Source organism: Xenopus laevis, chromosome 6S, assembly GCF_017654675.1.
Source record: "Xenopus laevis strain J_2021 chromosome 6S, Xenopus_laevis_v10.1, whole genome shotgun sequence".
Classification (NCBI taxonomy): domain Eukaryota; kingdom Metazoa; phylum Chordata; class Amphibia; order Anura; family Pipidae; genus Xenopus; species Xenopus laevis.
Genome location: NC_054382.1, coordinates 29,489,405 through 29,508,538, shown reverse-complemented (window position 1 = coordinate 29,508,538; position 19,134 = coordinate 29,489,405). Strand labels below are relative to the sequence as shown.

The following is a 19,134-nucleotide window of genomic DNA, read 5'->3' as shown; positions in this document are numbered from 1 at the left end:
TTTAAAGAAGCATGAGAGGCATTGTAGGCAACTGAACCTTGGCTGGAGAGGAAATGACAGCTTCTATAGTTTTTTAGAATAAGAGCAAAGAAAGGAACCAATATTGACTTTAAGTGCAATTCCATTTATAAATAACTTTAACATTGTTAACATTGTTTAAGGAGGTAAACAATAAACTCCGACTATATGTAGATTTCCTACAAAAGTCTTAAATAATAGTTTGGCTGAGGTACCTGTTCTACCTTGATACATTGAATGGTTTATTATATTATTATTATTTTGTCATTTTTTGTCATTATTAGTGTATGTTCATTATGGTTCTTCCAGGAAAATTGTTGAAGGAAAGGAAGAGGGGATGCTTGGACCGTTAGCAAAAGGAAAGGCCACTCCATGGGACAAGCTGTGAATTGTTCAATAAATGGGGTTCTGTTTAAGAAAATATCAGTACTTCCATTTTAACCTGTTACAAATGTAACAAATGTAACAAATGTCTGTTTAAGCTTATAAAGTACTGTTTTGTATAAACAAAGGGCATTGACTGCAGGGACAAAAGCATCTAAACTGTTTAAAGGAATGGAACTATGGGGGGACTGGGTTTGGGGTAACTCCTAAGAACATTAGAGGGTATTAGAGATAAATAGCAGGAATGTTTTCCTCAAAGAAACAAAAAGGAAAATAGGACACCTGAAGCAATAAAAATGGTTCTACAGTTTACAGAGACATACTCACATTTAGTGATGGGCGAATTTGTCCTGAAAAATGTAAATTTTGACACCGGCACCCATTAAAGTCAATGGGCGTCCGTTTCCGGCGCTGGCGTCAAAAAAACTTTGACGCCATCGACTTTTTGCAGCAAATTCACTAATATATTTTCCCGCAGCGAAATGTGGACATTCTCAAATTTGCGCCTGCCAAAAAAATTCGCCCATCACTACTTACATTTGTCAACAATGTGTTTTCACTTTCAGTGATGTTAGAAGAGACGATTAAAGTTGGAACTTGATGAACATCAAGTTATTTCTTTAATCCAAATTAACTATGTAACTATAATACATTTACTCTATAAGCAACTTTGCCTTTATTTTGTACCACAGATAAAATCTCTGTATTGTAAAAGAAGATATTTAGTGACCTTTGCCCATGAATGTACAGTAAATTTACTTAAAAATATGGATATATAGCATTGTAATAAGGCTGAAAGTGATTGTGAAATTTCTGTAAAAGAATGCAGTGACTAACTTGGTATCTGAAACGATGACTACTGAACACACAACACATGTTTATGCTTCACACGGATATCTAAAAGATAAACCCAAGATTATTATACACAAACATATTTAAATGATTAAGAAGAAAGAAAGTGCAGACATGTTAATCTTGAAATGTTCTGCCATCTTTAATGTGCATTTGTATTTACTGGCTTGGAAGCGTACAAAAAACGACAATATATAACAGTTTGTTAACACTATTCAGAATACAAATTCACCCCTATACATGTCCTTTCATGTCCTAAGTTGACCATACATTTTGAGAGTTTAGAGAGGTCCATAAATGAGCTGACCTTTGCCCAATTTGACCACTCATATGCTGGGTCAAATCAGGCTGATCCGATTGTTGGCCCCCAGGTCAATGATTGGATCATACATTGGGTCTACTTAGCCCACTGTATGGAAGAGGCACTCATCAACTCGCTAATGCATACTTTGTCCGGGGGAATTTTTAAACCTACCTTTCTGATTTTTGGCCAGATATCGATTGGGTAGACACTACCAAGAGTCCCTACATGGGTCAAAAGCTGCAGACACAGTCCGGAGCTTTTATTTGCCCTTTATGGAAAATAAAGTAAATAAACTGTCAAAATAAAGACACGCACAACTGTCCTAGATGCACATTAAATATTAAATGTAATGCCACCATTGATTTTTATTTTTGCACAAAGTCTTATTTACAATTTGAGCTACCAATGCCATAGCACTTGACACTGAAATAGCAGCATATCTAGTAGCATAAATAGATACTGCAAAAATTCCGCTAATAGGCATCTTTGTATCTTACTGATTTGTCTCATGCTTTAGTGGAGTTAGTGGTCATTAGTGATGGTCGAATTTGCGTCGTTTCGCTTTGCCGAAAAATTTGCAAATTTCCAGTGAAATTCGCAAAACGGCAAAAAATTCGTGAAACTGCGTTGGAGTCTCATTTTTGCCAGTGAATTTTCGCGCATGTTTCGTGACATTAGTCTAAAATCTATCTGGGAAAGATATAACACCTAATAACAACAATTGCCTAACTGTTGTTGGACTACAGATTGTGTTTGACAGGATGCTCATCAACATCAGAGATCCCAATGTTATACAGTATAATAACATTTTCTGACCCCAATACCCCAAATCTTTAGCCCAGTACAGATGGCACTTTTCTTTTGTCTTTTTAAGTTTACTGGTTATGCGGTTCTTTTAGCTAGTCGTGTAGGTAATATGAGGACTCTTGAAATAATATTCTCTGTGAGTCAGATGCCTCATGTGATAGAAAGACTCTGCACAGCTGAATTTGGAGGGGGTAGACATGGGTGGAGAACTTTAAAAGGGTTGGTTAATGGTGTCCCACTGGGAAAATTTTAGTCTGTTTGTATGAGACTCTCATCTACACACATATTTATCATTCTCTGTTTCGCTCTAAAATGAGTAGCAATTATATCCATTTGAAGAGCTCAATTATAAAATGATGGCAAAATAAAAAAAAAATAGTTCTAATAAAATATCATCTATTCCACAGAATATAATATATCCCAAAACATTTGTGGGTAATATTCACAATATCAGCAGAATGTCTACTCATGTTTCTCTCCTTATTATATTATTTTAGGTAATACATATATGTTGCTGAAAGTATATGTAGCCCTTTCATGTCTGATCCAAGGTTTGGAATGTGATAGTGTTGTAGTTTATTACACTGGAGAGGGTGATATAATATCTCAGATTCCAACATGGTAATGCTGGTCCTTCACATCAATTAACCCACAAATAAAAAGAGCCCTAAAATTTCAATTAAAAGATTCCTGCAAGTGATGTGCGAATTTATCCCATTTCGCTTTGCCGAAAAACTCACGAATTTCCCCCAAAATTTGCCATACGAAAAATTCAAGAAAAAACATGAAATACCAAAGTTCCTGAAAAAAATGTGAAATTCGAAAGTTTTCACAAAAAAAACGTAAAATTCTGACGTTTTCACTCAAAAATCGTGAAATTTTAAGGATTTCACTCAGAAATCATGAAATTTGAAGGATTTCACAAAAAGATCGTGAAAATCGGAAATTGACACCGGCGAATTTTCACAGGAGATTTGCAAATGTATTCACTGGCGGCGAAACGCTGGAATTCACCGCAAATTCGTGCCAGACGAATTTATTCGCCCAACACTAGTTTCTGCATATATCCAAAATTTGAAAGATCAACATAACAGTTTAAGGTATTGCAAAAGTAACATCTTCAGTCTGGACAATATGCAGTACTGTGCAGACTGTACTATGTATTTTCTGAAAATGGGAGATGCCATGACTTTGCTGCAGTTTGGAGAATTCAGAATATCGGGTTTCCAGATAAGAGATGCCATTCCTGTACTTGTTCAGTCAATAGAGCATTCACTTATAATTCAACATCAACATGGGAACCTATAGCTTCTGGCCAAAGTAATTTCGGTTTATTTTATCAAAATTAGCTTTTAGTATGATTTATAACGCTAAAGACAATTACTTCCTTGCCACCTGGCAAAAAAGATGCCAATGTTATTCATAGGAAATAAAGATTAAAAATATAGTAAGGCTGGTATTTTATTTCCCCAGCAAAACAGTGGCAACCCTATGCCCATTTATTGGTTCTATATTCAAGCTCACAAGAACATTCCATTGTTTGAGAATATTCAGAGTACATCGTGATCAATCATTAGCACAGAAGTGCTGCTGTATATTTCAGAATGGTTTGTAGCCCAGTCCCTATTCAAGTCTATACAAACCATTATTCATTTATTCTTAATTCATTTTAATTCTGTTCAGTATTTATTTTGTTTTATCACTTTCAATAATTAAATATTTTTACACTCCAGTATGAATGCTCCAACAAAACTTGGACCTGTCCCATACACTACACTTGAGAAGAGCTTCATCAGGACTACCACTCTTCCTATTTTCTGAGAAATCCATTTTGCTTTTGATTACACAAGGGCCTGTTATTTTCCCATTGGACTCCTGGCTTGATTCATTACTAGGCAATCAGTCACCTGACTGCAAATGTGCATCTCCAGTATCGTTACTGGCAAGGCATATAAAGCTATTTAGTGCTTATACTCTAGAAGGATTCGACCTTGATAAATCTGCCCCTAAATGAAAATGTAAAGATTATGAAGAGATTATCTACTTCACCTCTTATGCACATCATAGATACATTATAGATACATTAAGAATCAATTAATTAGCACCATGTGTTAAATCTGGGATAGGGTGTATTTTTAAAAGTCAAATAATAGTGAAACATGGCTGTTAAAATGTTAACATTCATTGTGAAGTTAAAAAAAAAAAACACCATCAATAAAAGATGTTTACAAGTAATGAAATGTTTATAATGAAAATTTACATTTACATTTTGCCCCTTTCACTTCTTAGGCAGGGGTGACCTTCTCTATATTTAAGCAATGGTGTCCGTAGGCTTTACAGTAATGATTGACTACTTTGAACCAGTGAGTTAGAATGTCAGAATGATGATGGGTAACCCTACACACATTGCCATTTCAGAGCTAAGTTGTTTTGGCTGCTTTTCCACTCATCAAAAGGCAATACAATGGAAAAATTGTGATCATTCAGCCTTATGAATGTTTACAGAAAGACTTATTTCAATTCCTGGATACTTAAGAAAACAGAAATAGTAGTACTTTTCCTACTTTTCGTGTATTCATCAATGTATTCAGAGATATATGCACATCCGGATGTGTCTGCATGTGTACAGATCCATGGGGATCAATGATTGATATTTTTTTCTTGTCTTTCTGTCTGTTATGGCAAAAGGAGATGTAGTAACTTGGGCAGATGATAAAGTCCCATGTAAGAGCCCTTGTTTAACATTAAGAAAATTATTTGAATGTCATTCTTAATTTTAGAAGGAGAGAATGAAGGAGGACGAAAAAATTACAGGATGGGGGTGGAAGGGATGAGGAAAGATGATTGTATTTAAATGGTAGTCAAGAGCCTTCCAAGTAATTCATACAGCTTATTCTTTTTGGAGTTATGCAATTTCAATTCTTTTAAATACAGAGGGTAATTTATCTTGCTATGACTACTGCTTGGTTCTTTAAATTTAATCCATGTCATAAAATATGACAAAAAGTAATAGTAGAGGAAGTAACACGAATTCCTGCAATACCACCTCATCTCAGACTGGGCCCCATAGGACCCACCTAGATAATATTCTCAAAAGGTTAATGTCATTGTTTTCACTGTAAAAGTAAATAATTATCTTCCTGAAAACTAAACTAAATTAAAATGTAAATACATATGCTAATGTTAGGACACAGTCCCTTTAAAAAAATAGCATTAATGAAATGAAATAGAGGCCTGGAAGTGAAATTACATTTACTTAACTGCCAAGAAACTGCACTGAGCAATTCTTAATGCTATACAGGCTCCTCATTTGTTCAATTATTAACTATTTCTCATACAAGATGGGGGTTAAGCATTGATGGGTAATTTATTATGTGTACACTTCTTGTCAATGAAGATTAATTTCATTCTTTCAGCAAAAACATTAAGAAATTAGAGAAGTAGAAAATTAAACATGTCATATTTTCCAAAGGAAATAAGGGAAGTCAAACTACAGCACACTTAAGGCAGAAATAATACACAAAGGCAGACATATATATCAAATATGTAGGGGTGATTCAATGTAAACAGCAAAGTATAAGGGGAACTGTATGTGTCTATCAACATTGTTAAACACTACCAATAATATTTCAATATCATTCCTCATACTAGAAATTAAGTTCTGCAAAGTAAAGAAATGTAAACAGATTAAGTTATTTTTTTCTGTGTGGTTTTATGGGTGGGGATGCCTGGTACAGATGGAAAATAAGCTACACACCCTTATCCTTATCCTTATTTAACAAAATGTTGCTTTATTAATCTATGAAAATGAAATAAAATAAAGGTTCCACCATGTCATGTCATCACTTTTCTCTCAAGTTTGAAGTAAGAATCAGAATAGTGTATGCAGTTTATTTCTGATTATGCAGAATATGATTGAAACTATGTTGGCCATAGGCTGGGAAAGCCAGTCCTTTTGCAAATAACCCAGACATTGTGGGACATATATATGTATATATATATATATATATATATATATATATATATATATATATATATATATATATATATATATATATATATATATATATATATATATATACAGATATAGTTGATCAGTTGTTGAGTAGTGATGGGCGAATTTGGGACGTTTCGCTGCGCTGAAAAATTAGTGAATTTCCAGTGAAATTTGCGAAACTGGGAAAATTCACAAAATGACGCCAGCGTCTCATTTTTTATGCCGGCATCTGTTTTTGACACTGGCGTCCATTTTTTGGATGCCGGGATCCGTTTTTTTGACGCCAATAGTGATGGGCGAATTCATTCACCAGGCGCAAATTCGCGGCAAAAATGCGCCGGTGTCCAATAAAACGGACGCTAGTGAATTTTGCCATCGGTTTCGTGAATCGTGGAAATTCGCTGCGAATTCGCGCCTTGCGAATAAATTCGCCCATCACTATTGTTGGGTTAATATCTCCAAATAATTGCAGTTGGTCTCATGCATGGGTCAATATAAAGTAATGGAATTTCATTGAAGAATGCATATTGTATTGTATAACATAGTATAATATATAATTTCAATGACAATACATATTTTACTTACATATCCACCAGGTTGAAGAGTTTTTTAAATCAGTCTTTGCTTTGTGTGATCATCTGTAACCAACTTTTAAAGAAGACTATAAGCAACTTTACAACTTTTGAATGGTCACAGAAATAGGCCAGCCTGGGAAGAATGAAAATATTAGAACTTTCTTGATTTAAATCTTCACAAAACAAGCTGCCAACAAAATATATGTGACACGTCTTGATATAAAGTTCATATATCCAACTTGTTACCTTGTCTTTTCATTCTCTCAGATGTCTTGCACAGCAAGGCCTCCTAACCAGGAAGGAAGGTGTGTAAAAGAAAATTGCCTGTCCCAGCCACAGCAAGCACCAAATATTAAATACTGTAAATGTTACCACATGTTCTGTTTAAAGCGAATCATTGCTCATTCAGTGAAATTATATTTTACTGTTAGCATCCCTTTGGGATATCTTATATTGCACATGCTGCTTTTAAGCAGGCTGGGATATACAGTTTCCTTTGCACTTCTCATAGCTTCCTGACTAGGAAATGAGTGTAAGAAAAATAGTTTTCCCATCTGACTAAGATAGTATATTTATTATTTGAAGTACTAATATGCCATACTAACATTAAAGTGAGTCATTTTGTATTAGAAAACATTACTGTTATTTTGCCCATTTCTGAGCATGTTAGCAATTCATCCATCAACATCCACATTTCATTCTTAAAATTTTTAAAATTCTTATTAATCCTGGCATACTGTAGTGTAAAAATGCAACTGTCAAAATGATGATGATAATGTGTGATCAATAATCGTCAGGCTTCATCCAAAGGCAATATGAATACATAAATGAGGCCAATTCACTAACTTCGAGTGAAGGATTCAAAGTAAAAAAACTTCGAATTTCGAAGTGTTTTTTGGGCTACTTCGACCATCGAATAGTCGCTTACGACTACGACTTCGAATCGAAGGATTCGAACTAAAAATCGTTCGACTATTCGACCATTCAATAGTCGAAGTACTGTCTCTTTAAAAAAAACTTCGACCCCCTAGTTCGCCATCTAAAAGCCACCGAAGTCAATGTTAGCCTATGGGGAAGGTCCCCATAGGCTTGGCTAACTTTTTTTGATCGAAGGATATTTCTAAAATCGTTGGATTTAAATCCGAACTATCTGCGCTAAATCCTTCGACTTCGATATTCGAAGTCGAAGGATTTTAATTCCTAGTCGAATATCGAGGGTTAATTAACCCTCGATATTCGACCCTTAGTGAATCGGCCCCTTAGTGTAATGAAGGTTGAAAGCTTTTGTGAGGTTAGATAAAATATAATTTTTTAAAAATAAATATCATTAAAAAGGGGTAGGAAATTAAATAGGGCAAACTACTGAAAACATTTTAAGAACAATTCTGTGCTATATAGAATGAATTAATTTGTAGCAGACTCAGACACTCAGAGATACTGTCAAGTTGGAATACCCCACACGTGCATCTTTTCTGAGTTGTCCTAAGCACTGGGCCAGAGGGTCAATGATCATATCACATTAGGAGCCTGTAGAGAACTGTTGGGAGAGGCCCACACCCCCATCCAGATGCAGAACTGACACAGTTTTGAATCCAGATGGAATGCCTTCTTTCTAAGCTCCAACTTTCAGGAGACTAATACCAAATAAATACAGGTGCTACTAACTTAGCATATTAATTCTTTCAGCGTCTCTGTAAAACAGTTTATAATACCAATTTATATATTTAGACGCTCACCAACTTAAAGGAAAACTATACCCCCCAAACAATGTAGGTCTCTATAAAAAGATACTGAGTAAAACAGCTCGTATGTAAAACCCTGCTTCATGTAAATAAACCATTTTAATAATAATATACTATTCTAGTAGTATGTGCCATTGGGTAATCATATATAGAAAATTGCCATTTTAAAAATAAGGGCCGCCCCCTGGGATCGTAGGATTCACTGTGCACACAAACAAACCATACATGTTAGGTCACATGAGCCAATTAACAGACAGAGTTGTGTCTTTTGCTTCAACACTTCTTCCTGTTACAGTTAGAGCTGTTGTATTTCTGGTCAGGTGATCTCTGAGGCAGCACACAGACCATCACAAAATGGTGGCTCAAGGCAAGTGATGTAAAAGGGCAATATTTACTTAAATATATATTCCAGTTTGGTAAGATTCTTTAATATGTCACTTAATATGATATCAACTATCTGTTGCTTAAGTGTTCAAGCTGCAACTGCCCCAAACCCATCATTTTTTTTATATTTAATCAGTTAAAACAGGGTCACTCACCACTCTCCGTTGGTGGTCCGGGTGCTGCGCCCCAAACCCATAGCTTGGGAAGAACTATTTCAGCATTCCATGTTGGACGCACACTCCAGGGATTCCAAGGACGTGGTGTATAGTAAAAGAAAAAAAAGCTTTATTTCACATCAGCTAACCAAAACACCTAACTCATTTTGTGTGTTTCCACACGTAATCATAGGTACATAACTACCTATGATTATGTGTGGAAACACACGAAACACGTAAGGTGTTTTGGTTAGCTGATGTGAAATAAAGCTTTTTTCTTTTACTATACACCGCATCCTTGGAATCCCTGGAGTGTGCGTCCAACTTTCTGGAGGGCAAGAATAGATTATGAAGCAGCGTTGCAGTTAAGGGAAACTAAATAACTGTATATAACTTGTGTTAAATGTGTGACCATATCCTACCTGACTGTTGTAGTCCTTGCTTATTTTTGCTTGCTTCTCAATCACTACCGCTGTGCTGAATAGATCCGTCAAAGATACCTAATAGGTATGTGTCTGTAAATATAATACCAACTTTGCTTCATGCCTTGCAAATTTGACTTAACATCATAACAGGTTAGAAATGGTTTCCACTGAAACTGTTTGAGCAGATAAACTGTTCTAACACTCTGCCAAAAAAGGGCTTTTGAAGCAGAAATGTCTCAGGCTGTGCAAACGCTCTTGAATATGAAGTAGCTGATTATTGGCGAGTGAGTCATGAAACCATATAGTATGGTTGCTTGTGTCGCACATTTACATTTTAATCGTTGTGGTGCAACACCAGCCCCACCCCAACATATTATTCCCAGTACAGCTGGTCACCCACTGAGCATGGCATACAGAGAGTGTGTCAAGCATGAACTCTGTGACTGTGGATTTTGCATTTAGTTGCCACATGAGCAGCTAAGAGTTTAGCATGTCTGGAAATAGGTAGTGAAGTGGTTTAAATGCACACATAAGCAATGTTCCATGCACTGTGGATCCAGCTTCTGTTGGCTGGTACCTGCAGTGATGGCAGAACGATTCCAAGGCTATTCCAAACTTTTATAGGAGCAATTGTACTCAGAGATCAGTGAAGTGAAACACCGTCTTCAGACCATTCCGGAAGTCCCCCGCCACAAGAGTTTAAAGGCATTGCCTAAAAAAAAAGGGGAAAAAAGAAGCCGTTCATTGTACAGAAAAGCTTCAGATCACAGTACTGTAACATTATGTTTACACTTAAAATCGATATGTCCTGATAGGAAAGGCAGTCTTGTAGTCGTAAATGAAGAAGGATTTTAATTGACCTGCATACAGATGCATACAGCTACAGATGCATCTGATTATGTTTAAAGCCTGACAGTTTCAAGTTTAACTGATAATGAAATGTGGGAAGGTAATGGCAGTGTTAAGTAAGGAGAGAACAGGGCTGGGAAGTACACAAAGGGAGAGCAGCAAGAGAGTTTAGTGTTTCGGATCTAGCAAAATCTTGTCCATCCTCCCAACTTCATATATTCGGTAATATATTTTATAATTAATGATTTAAAGTTAGATACCATTTTGGCTGTTTGGCAGTCAGTTTCAGTTTCCACCAGCACAGCAGCAGAAGAACCCTGTGCTTAAGTAAGACATGTAATAGAAGAACCCCCACCACTGCATAGACTAGATACCAGAATTCTTGGATTCCCTCTCACTTAAATACTGCATATTGTGAACCAGCAGGAGGGCTATCTTCTCCTCATTTATTATTCAGCCTTCTGAACGCAGTAATTTTCTGACATGCTAGGCGGTTTAATATAAATTACTTTCGGAGCCACATGTTACAAGTGTCATACACTTCACATTGTTGTGCATTAGGCTAATGCCACATGGGGCGGAGACTCTGCTTACCCCTCTGCTGGAATCAGCACCTCACCTTGCCTGCACCCAATCCCAAACACTGTAGATTTTCTGTGCAGGAATACAATATGTTTGCCTGCCCCTGGGCCAATGCAATGGATTTGGGTGCTGGCAAGGAAAAGGCCTAATTCTGGATCTTTGTTTTTCAGCAGTTTTGGTGTCAGACAAGAGCCACCATAGGTGATAGCTGGTACACTGACATATTGCTTGAAGAAGTCTAAATAAATGTAATTGTTTGCAGATTTGTGGTTGAAAATCCCCAGTCACCTCTTTAAATTAGTGTAGGGTCTTAATCCAGATCCAAGGAGCCATGAGGAGGCAGAGCCTAGCAGGAAAAAAGCATAAGGACTATAAATAAAATATAGTGGGCAAAGTGCAATATTCAGATGCAAAGCATCTGCTGCAACTCATACATAGTGCACCAACATGGACACAAATGATCAAATCTCTACGTTGTGTTGCATACCTTTCGTGCTGCATTAGTGTGCAAATTGTGTCATTTTTGTTGGGTGGCATCAATAACATCATTACCATCCAATTCACTTGCAATTCCCTTTCAGATTAGGTGCATCGATTCTCACTGGATACCAACTCAGTTTTGCATTCATTTTAGAACTTCGCAGTAGGGCTTGTGTTATATTGTCTGTGATGACTGGGTACTTGGGAATTACAAAAAAAGATCACAGGTAATAGAATTATCCAAATGTAGCATAGAACAAGTATTTCCCTCTATTAAACACAATTAACAGGAAGTGTAGTAGCCTATAAAATATACAATATTTTTACTACAGCATTGACTCATTGGAGGCAAACAATATACTCACATACATGTGTACTCAAAGGAATTACATATACCAGTTGTATGTTTAATAGATCATTTTGTATTTAAAATGTGCTGTGGCTTCTTTAAAGGGAACAAAATGATATTATCAGAACTGAGAGAATCACAGCTTTGCATAAACTAAACCCTACAGAATGATCAAGGGACACTGCAGTAGATCAAGTTCAAAACCCATCTTTGTTCTCTTACTTGGGAGCTTGTTCAGGTCAGTTGTGTGCATGTGTAATAGGGTTCTTTAATTAGTTCACACCAATTTTTTTGTTGCTATTAAATTACCACCACAAAGGACCACTTGTGTTTGTTAGTTTTTACACTTTCATTTTTGCTTTGCTTATTCTGACCCCAAAGGAACTGATGACCTTTGCAAACTAATGCTATTCAACACTCATCTCTTTGTTATTCTTGCAGTGAAAGACTACAGATATTCTCTCTCAGTGAGACTTGACCGCCTTGTGTTTACAAAACAATTAATAAATATATACTACTATACTGTATATCAGTTCCACTGGGGCAGAAAAAAATATGTATGATATAATATTTAAAGAGCACTGTAGAATACAGTATATGAGAGTGACATTAAAAAAAACTCAATGTATTTATTATATGTCAAAATGAAACAACAAAACTAACTATACATTCCACTTTATTTTTTATACCTTAATTTCAAGGACTAGATTATAATAAAATGATGTTGTGCAAAGAAATCTAAAAATCCCTTGTGCAGACTTGGGTGCCATAAAAATGCCTTCAAGAAGAATATCTGGCCCAACTGCCAGCAGATTGTCCTGGAATAGGTGAGCATGTCAGTTAAGGGATACTTAAGCACCTACTGTATATGATTAGCAAAATTGCCACCCTTCACTAAACCCTAATGTTTTTCTTCCATTGATTTTAAGTATGTGCAGTTTGAACATAATTAATTCTGATAGTTTGTCTGTTCAGCGGCTTCCAAGTATTGTAATGCACCAGATGTGGCTCTAACCAATAAAACATTGGTTGAAAAGCACTTCACACCCAGCAGAAGCAGATTCTCATGACATAATTGAGCTATGAATAGCTATTAACTTTAAAAAGCACTTTATAATGAGACTAATTTAAACAAGTCCTTTATCTTTTTTTTTTTACAAATGACAGTTGTTTGCTTTTATAGCTGTTCTTCTTTTAATCATCAATTGTCAGGCATTCTAGTTCCTGCCTTATTTGTTTACTATTAGATGCACATCTTGTAGTACTTCTGACCCAGTGTGACTTAAAGCTCTTTCAGGGGAATGTAATAAAAGTCGCAAAGAGCAAAACAATTCGCACCAATAAGACTAAAAATCCACATCTCACAATGTAATATTGTTCCTTAAACTGTTATTGCATTGCGAATTTTAATTGCGCACTCATAAGAAGTGCTTGAAGGTGTCGTAATCTTTTGGAGCAAACATAACGACTTTTTCAGTAAGAAGTTTTATAACATTGACTGCGCACTGGCGCAAACTATAAAATTCGCAAACGGTCTTTCACTGTTGGAAGTGGTCGCTAAACAGTTTCCGGGCTTGCAAAAGCTATATTAAATTCGCACAAAGCAAAATTTGTTCTCGCAAAGGCATAACTTTTCGCATTGCGAATAGTTTTTCCGTTAGCGATTTTAATTACATTCCCCTATTTGTCTTCACTTAGGGGCCGATTCACTAAATTCGAGTGAAGGATTCGAAGTATCCAGTTGTTTTTAGATTTACCTATACTAGATATAACATGACCTGGATGAATGAAAATCTTCATAGTCATATCTCTTTAATACTCGCAGTCTGTACTAAAACTGTGGTATTTAATCAATATACATGTACTCAAAAACTGATCTCTGATCAGCCCTGATTCAATTAAATAGGAAAAACAATGTCTCCCAGCACTCTCTACCTCTGCTCAAAAATATGAGTTTTCAAGAATTAGTAGTGGTTGCCAGCTGACATGTGCTCATTCTTTGCAGTGGGTACAAGTGACATATGATTCCTCCTATTTAAATTAACAGGAAGTAGCGATGGGTGAAGTCCCGTTTCGCCGAATAATGAACAAATATCCAGCAAAATTCACGAATCGCCGAAAATATTTGCGAAATGCAAATTTTGACACCCTGGTCAATTCTGACACTCGGGTCAATTTTGATACCAGAGTTAAAGTTAATGGGCATCCGAATAATGCTGACACGCAACGATTTCGTCAGAATCGACTTTTCTGACGCGTGTCCAAAATTTTTTAACATAGGTGAATTTTCACCGGCACATTTTCACGCCAGTTTTGCGAATTTATTCACCGCCGGTGAAATGTGGAAATTTGCAGTGAATTTGCGCCTGGTGAATTTATTCATCACTAACGGGAAGTAGCTTTTATTTGTGCCTAACTACGCATGTTTGTTAAAAAAATCAACATTGCCACGTGTACTCATTATTTAGATGCTGGATGCTTTGACTTTGTGTATTATTAGAAACATACAGGGAGGATAAGTCTTTTGTGTATGTTCCTAATGTTGCATAACAGAAAAATATTGTAAGCATTATTGAAATGATTCAGACAATATTATCTCACAGTATGTAAACACTTGCTTATTAGATATCCTACTAACATGAAATTCAGATTTCCAGGTAAAGCTACAGATTATTTTGGAATAGTAAGGTATCATTCTAAGCAGTGTTCATGCTATGTACTTGTCGAGTGGCATTGGGTTTAAAAACATACATGGATAGACTACTGGTATTTTTTGTAATGAACCATGTTTACATACTGCATTTATACAGTCAAAAGCTGTTCATAATGAAAATCTTTTCTGTGATTTTGGAATTTGACCAACTCTGTATTCAGAATGTGTCATTTTATTTGACTGAATCATATAATTTAATATATGTACAGTATTAGCATATCCTATACCAAATGTATTATTAGTTTTAAAGAGAACAGAGGGTCATCTCCCTAAATCCCATATGGCTAAAGTTTTTAGTCTTAACATCGATCATAGGGCATTCAGGAAAGAGTCCTTATAAAACATAACAAGACTTCTGAGTAAGTTGTAACATCTGTAGAACAGATGCAAATGGATATGAAACCTGCCAACATTTTTTTGGGCCTTTCAACGATTTTTCCTCCCGAGAAAAACCATGAGGGCCTTCTTTCGAACGATGTGAAAAAAGACGAAAAGGTCAGAAAGGGATGGTATCTCCCAGCCCAAATCCCTGAAGAGCTGTAAAGTCGGAATATTTCCAGAAACAAATAGGAAAAAAATGTGATTAACTTCACGCTATTTGAAACAAAGTACAGTGTCTTGTAAGGTAAAATTACTACAAAGGTTGATAACCAAAGGCAAAGTCTGGACCAGGAACATTTTAAGCATAAGGCCAAAAAAGACTTGTAGAATCACTCACCAAAATGGAAACGTGGCCCAGATGCTCCAGCCCCAGGCCCTCAGCTCGGGGGAGCGGTTAATCCGTATTTAGAAGCATAAATGTTTGTGCAGAGCACACTGATAAACTCACGTATTGATCAGACCAGAAGTAGTAGATAAAAAAAAAGCTTTATTTACATAGTCATCTCTTGCCTGACGCATTTCTTGTCACTAGGACACATGGGGGCCCATTCACTTAGCTCGAGTGAAGGAATAGAGGAAAAATACTACGAATTTCGAAGTGTTTTTTTGGCTACTTCGACCATCGAATGGGCTACTTCGACCTTCGACTTTGAATCGAACGATTCTAGCTAAAAATCGTTTGACTATTCGACCATTCGATAGTCGAAGTACTGTCTCTTTAAAAAAAAACTTCGACCCCCTAGTTCGCCACCTAAAACCTACCGAGGCCAATGTTAGCCTATGGGGAAGGTCCCCATAGGCTTCCTATCAATTTTTTGATCGAAGGATAATCCTTCGATCGATGGATTAAAATCTTTCGAATCGTTCGATTCATACGATTATTCCTTCGATCATTCGATCGAACTATTTGCGCTAAATCCTTCGACTTCGAAGTCGAAGGATTTTAATTCAGAAGTCGAATATCGAGGGTTAATTAACCCTCGATATTCAACCCTAGGTAAATTTGCCCCTTGATCATAGGCTACAACAGTTTTTCAAACAGAGAGGGATAAAAGGAAACTGAAAATAATTTAAACTGTAAAACGTCACAACATTAGGGAGCCTATTTATCATGCTGTGTAAAAAGTGGAGAGAAACATTATCAGCGATGTTGCCCATAGCAACCAATTAGCAATTATATTTCTACCGTTAGAAAACAAGAGCAAAGTTCTGATTGATTGCTATGAGCAACATCACTGGTAATGTTTATCTCCACTTTTAAACATGAAAATAGACCTCTAGACATAGTACAACATTATTACACAGTGTTTATCAGACAATGTTCCATAGTTCCCTACCCTTGTGGTTTTATAATCTAAATTACGAGCTGACATACTATGATTAATCTGGTCATAAGCCAGTTATCTGATAAGGGTAGAACACACTCCAACATAAGAGGAAAATACAAACTCTACATCTTGGCTGGAGTTAAACCCAGAACCCAGCACTGTGATTATGGTATTTTTTTGTTCTCGAATGCTGATATGCAAATGAAGGTTCCGTTTGCTTTTGTATTTGAGCTGTAAAGACTGTAATGTTGCCAAAAATTGGCTCCAAGTTGTTACACTGGATTTGAATCAAATAAAAATAAAATTATATTTGATCTAACAGCAAAATATCCATCTATATCTATCTATCTATCTATCTGTCTGTCCGTCTGTCCGTCCGTCCGTCCGTCCGTCTATCTATCTATCTATCTATCTATCTATCTATCTATCTATCTATCTATCTATCTATCTATTTATCTATCTATCATCTATCTATCATCTATCTATCATCTATCTATCATCTATCTATCTATCTATCTATCTATCTATCCATCCATCCATCCATCCATCTCTATCTATCTATCTATCTATCTATCTATCTCTAGAAGCTAATGTTTTCAGCAACTATAAAAAACTATTTTACATGTTGTTCTCTTTATGAACAGTTCTTGGGCAGCAGCTTCCTTTTTAGAAAGTGGAAATACAGAGGAACAAAGGAAAGTTGCTACTTGTAGCTGAAGGAAAAGGATATTGCAATTGAAAGTTCAGTCCACATGCTGTATGATTCTCATGGCTTGTAGCACCAACACGTTTATGCAGTGCTTTACAAAAAAAAGATCATTCATGTCAGCTCCTGCACTTGTGGTCCCTAAGACCTTCGCACACTAAATGGTCCAGTTTTAAAAGGAGCCAATAATCCTGCCTGTATGCTTAGTAAGATGTATGAAGTATATAGTATGAAGCCAGATTCATTGGTAGAATCCCACACAGACACAGGGAGAACATCCTGTACAAACTCATTGCAAATAGTGCCTAAACTGGAACCAAACTCATGACTAGTGATGGACAAATCAGACAAATCACTAAAGGTGACAAATTTGCCAAATGCATTGAAGTCTATTGGTGGCAAATTGTTTTTGACACGTGACAATTTTTTTTTCTGGAAGCTCGACAATTTATTTCACCCTTTGGAGTCTATGGGTGTATTTTTTGCGGCAAAATCTGACGAAAATATGCACTCATCACTAGTCATGAGCCCAGTATTGCAAGGCCAAAGTGCCACCTTGTAATACACTGTTAACTAAAGGATAAATTGCTGCAATTGTGGATGTTGAATGATTTTTGAAAGTCATTTGAACTCCCTCTCAAAGGGCTAATGTGACAGTTTTACAATTACACCACTTCTAATACTAGATGAAACAGATAAGACTATTTTGTGTATAATTGCCCATGCCAAGATATTAGAGAAGGTTTATAAACTATCCACAAACGTATGTAGTGTGCAGTAAATTCATTTGGGAGTTACATTATGCGTATCCAATCTGATCCAGTTTACATCAATTTATAGTCTGAATCAGTTGTTAGAAGATGCTGCAATTCTATAGTAAAATGTGGTGAATCAGAAAGAATAATTCAAGCCATTCACTGTGCACAGTCAGCAAAGCTAAACAAGTTGGCCAAACTTTTGTCATGACTAAATACATCTCATCATACTAAATGTAAATTTCTCTAAGAATAGTTTAACTGCAGCTCTTATCATATAAGTTAACTTTACTTTGCTTTAGGAAATACTTATGTCAGTTTGGGTCCATTTGGGATGATAGCAATGATGATCAGGTCTGTAAATACAGATGTATAACTGGTGAGGTGACTTGAGCATATCTCAACAATAGCTGTGATCTGACACTTTTAAGCTTATTTTTAAAGGCTGGGAATAGAAAGGCTTTGGATTGTGTATGTCTTGCATTCCATATTCAATGAGCAGGGAGGGGAGAGGCTCAGTGGTAATCACGTGTTGTGTCACTTGCAGGGATATCTTGTACCCCAAATTGTGTGATGCAAATGGAGCAGAACAATACAATTCCACTAATGATGGCATGCCCAAGTTAATATGCAGGAAAAAGAAAAGCTACTGCAATGTTATAATTCACTTTTCAAATGTCTAGATGTTGTCCACTTCCACCTGGGGTACTGACTGATGGTTTACCAAAACAAAATATAAAAAAAATTGACATTTGAATCTTTGCAACTGGATGTTAGATTCTTATCATTAATAAGGAAAGGTCATCTATACTTTAATAACAACCACTGTTGGAGTTGGGAGTGCTATCAGCACCATATATAAACTGCTTCCGTCAATATAGACTATTACAGCAAATGTATGTACCACTCTCAACTGGGCAAAACTAGATACTGCTAATAATCTTGAACTTGATGGCTGTCTGCTGTATGTTCCTGCTTCAGTCATGACTTACCTGGACAGCTGTGTCACTTTGTAATCCATGAGACACTATCAACATGAATTTAGTGGTTTATGGAAGACAGATGAATCGTATATTAAGGGAGAACTAAATCCTAAAAAATAATATGGTTAAACATGTCATATTTTATAATGAATTTATTGCACCAGCCTAAAGTTTCAGCTTGTTAATAGCAGCAATGATCCAGGACTTCAAACTCATCACAGGGGGTCACCATCTTGGAAAATGTCTGTGATGCTCACATGCTCAGTGTGCTCTGAGCTGAGCTTAGGGGTTGTAGCAAATTTTCCAACTGAAAATGAGGTTGGCCTGTAATATAAGCTGATGCTACAGGGCTGTTTATTAAATTA

At 36.2% G+C, this 19,134-nt stretch overlaps 1 protein-coding gene across 1 annotated transcript in view; it reads left to right on the top strand.

The window, feature by feature from the left end:
- The window catches only part of meox2.S (mesenchyme homeobox 2 S homeolog), a 72,778-nt gene that overhangs the window by 43,852 nt on the left and 9,792 nt on the right, over positions 1–19,134 (top strand).